At 44.4% G+C, this 3,161-nt stretch overlaps 1 non-coding gene across 1 annotated transcript; it reads right to left on the bottom strand.

The window, feature by feature from the left end:
• Positions 1–1,566: 1,566 nt before the first annotated feature.
• Positions 1,567–1,704, bottom strand: LOC138819752 (small nucleolar RNA SNORA8). Its single transcript, XR_011369608.1, has one exon. It is a non-coding gene; the product is annotated as a small nucleolar RNA SNORA8 (small nucleolar RNA).
• Between the last annotated feature and the right edge of the window lie 1,457 nt (positions 1,705–3,161).

The following is a 3,161-nucleotide window of genomic DNA, read 5'->3' as shown; positions in this document are numbered from 1 at the left end:
TTGATTTTTTTTTTTTATTTTTTTGGGAGGGGTGGGAAGAATCCTGTATCTCCTTTTTGTCTGTAACCAGCCTCTTGTTGGAGTCTCTGGTCAGCTTGAGGTCCTGTGGCTTTATTGTTTTCTTAAGTCAGTTTGTTCGAACAGGCAGAAAAATGCTCTGTTTTACCCAAGATTTTGAGATCCCCCTCCCTGGTTAGTTTTCTGAGAGGGTGATCTGCTTTGAGAATCACAAAAGAGGGGGATGCAGTGATGAGACTAGGTTCTGGGTAGAGTTGAGGCCTTTCAACAAACAGTTGCTTTTCCCTCGGGCTATTTTGTGAAAAACTCACAGCGCCCAGCCTGGAGCCATTCTCAGGGTTTCTGTATTTCAATTGATTGTGGAGGCTGCTAGAGGGAGGGGCAGCCTCTGGCTCTGGTTATCCAGAGCGGAAAGCCACTCTTATGGCTGGCGCCTGAGCTGGGTGACTTTTCCCTGGATGGAGCTGAGTCTGGCAGGTCACTTTGCCGTTAAGTTCTTGTGACCTGCTCAATGACTCATTTTATTCCAAGGCCTGAGTTGGAGCTAGCAGCTCCTCTGAGCTTTGTCGGTATCCAAGATGGAGATCACTGTTGCTGGGGGGGAAGGGGTGGCCTTCCCTCCTCTGCTCCCTGAGATGGAGTGAGGATGTCAGGCTTGTACTCACGCCGAGTCTTGGATCCTGGGTCGTCTCTGGTCTGCAAACTGCAGGATGAAGATGTCCGCCCCTTTTCAGTTCTTGCTGGTGTTGAGTAGAATCTGCTCCCCCACTGCGTCTGGCTCCTTCGTCCCGGACTCTCTGTGGCTCAGGTATGGGTGCCCTGCAGTTGCCGCCGCGACCCTGCTACCACCGTGGCGGCTGCTGGCAAGCGCTCAGATGTGTCTCCTTGCCTTGGCTTCCCCTCTCTTGCCTAACTCTCTGTCCTGTGATGGCACACTTGGTGTGATTCTCTGGCTTAGGACTGTTCACTGGAACTCTAAAACTGCTTTCTATGCAAGAGCTTGTTCAGATTCCAGCTTCTCCTCTGCCATCTTCCCCCTAAAAATTTTTTAAAGTTTACATATATTCATACATACATACATATATACACATACATATATGTGTGTATGTATATTTTTTATTTGAAGTCAATAAATTTTTATTTAATCATTTTTACATGTTGTAATTCCTTCACTGCCCATCAAACTGATGCTCAAGATTTCTCTTGAAATCTAAGGGAGCCCTTTTTGAAGCAAACAATTTTCAAGCCAGCCATTTCACTGCTCGGGAGGCCAAAATCTAGTGGCTATGTTCAAATGGCCAACCAAAAGCAGAAACTCTGATCAGCCCTGCCACAAATCTTTTATTGGGGCTTCTTTTAGCACTATTACAGAATTACTGATGACACACCTAAATTCTTTGAAATGTCATTTTGCAAGCAAATTTTGGGATCACTTTTTAAGTCCAACAGCTTGATTCAACTGCTGAATGCCTGCCTAGAGAAAGAAAAGCATTTGCTGAAAAGATCAGTTATCCTAAGTATTATCAATATGAATTGTCAAACTGCATATATTGTATCAATAGAAATACCAGGTTTACCATGGACAAAGCCAAGAAAACCAACGATGCCAGATATTGAGTTTCTATTGCACTGTCCTTTGAACATATCAGCAGGAGGTATTGCTGAATGCAAATACCATACAGTGTAATGTAAGTGTGTGTGTGTGTGTATATATATATATATATATATATATATATATATATATATATATATATATATATATATATATATATATATGTCGTGGGGTTTGAACTCTGGGCCTGGGCACTCTCCCTGAGCCTCTCTGTGCTCAAAGATAGCCTTCTACAACTTGAGCCACAGCACCACTTCCAGCTTTTTCTGTTTTTCTGAGGAATCGAACCCAGGGCTTCATGCATGAGAGGCAAGCACTCTATCCTTAAGCCACATTCCCAGCCCCAATGTGAAGTTTTTAAGTGGCAAGATCACATAAGATAATAACAATTATTACTATTGAGTATGGCATACTCATTTCTATGAAGTTTACCTAGGAAGCAAGTTTTGCAAAGATCCATGTCACTGCATTAAAGACACCGGTAGCAGTGCTAGGGGAGCAATCTCATGACTTCCATCACAAGAGATGTCCATATTTAGCATGTCACAGTAGCGAGCAATGAACATGGGCATCTGTAAATTCTAGTCCAACCAGACTAGGAAGGGGGACCTGAGCTGATCCTGATCCATCCCTCCCAGCCACCCCTCACCCATTGAAGACTTTAGGAAGAACTATTTCTAGGTGGTGGAGCAAGGCAGAGGCACCATGGTCTTCTACAACCAGAACGTGGATAAAGAGGACAGACCACACACATGATCCCAGTGGCCCATGAGCTCAACCTTTGTTGTGGAAGTAGAGGAATCAGGATGGATTTCTCAGGGACTGTCCCCCAACAGAAATCCATGTTTCTCCTGCAAAAGTTCTGACTCTGTCACGTGCACATTGATTTGTATAACACACCAGATAGGGAGCTGTGTGTCATACACACACATGCACACACACACACACACTCAGCCATCATGGGTTTGTGTCACCTAGCTACCCACCCTGGAAATGATCATCCCACCTAAACTCAGCAGACGAAGCAAAGCCTATTCCCTGTCGGTGGATTGACTACATCTCCCTTTTGAGCTCTCCTAATGAGTGATCCAAGCGGTGAAGACAAATGCAAATTTTCCTGCAGATAAACAGTCATTGAACATTCTGAAATAGAATGGTCTCCAACATGACAACAGTCCTGGGGTTTGAACTCAGGACCCTGAGCGTGCTGTCCCAGAGCTTCTTTTTTGCTCAAGGCTGAGCATTCTACCACTTTAGCCACAGCACCACTCCTGGCTTCTGTGTGTGTGTGTGTGTGTATGTGTTATAATGAGGAATTGAACTCAGGGCTTCATGAATGCTAGGAAAGCACTGTACCACTGTACCACATTCTGTGCCCTAGGGTAATGTTTTGTTTTGTTGTTTTAAATTTTCATTGTAAATGCATTGAACAGGGGAGTTACAGTTAATAAGAGAAGTAATGAGAGCCAGTCACCTGTGGCTCATGCCTGTCATTCCAGCTACTCAGGAGGAGGCTGACATCTAGAGGATC

The sequence above is a fragment of the Dipodomys merriami genome, unplaced genomic scaffold (genome assembly GCF_024711535.1).
Source record: "Dipodomys merriami isolate MVZ:Mamm:240054 unplaced genomic scaffold, mDipMer1.0.p SCAF_814, whole genome shotgun sequence".
Taxonomy (NCBI): Eukaryota; Metazoa; Chordata; class Mammalia; order Rodentia; family Heteromyidae; genus Dipodomys; species Dipodomys merriami.
The sequence above is the reverse complement of the archived record's forward strand: the minus strand, read 5'-3'. Positions and strand labels throughout refer to the sequence as shown.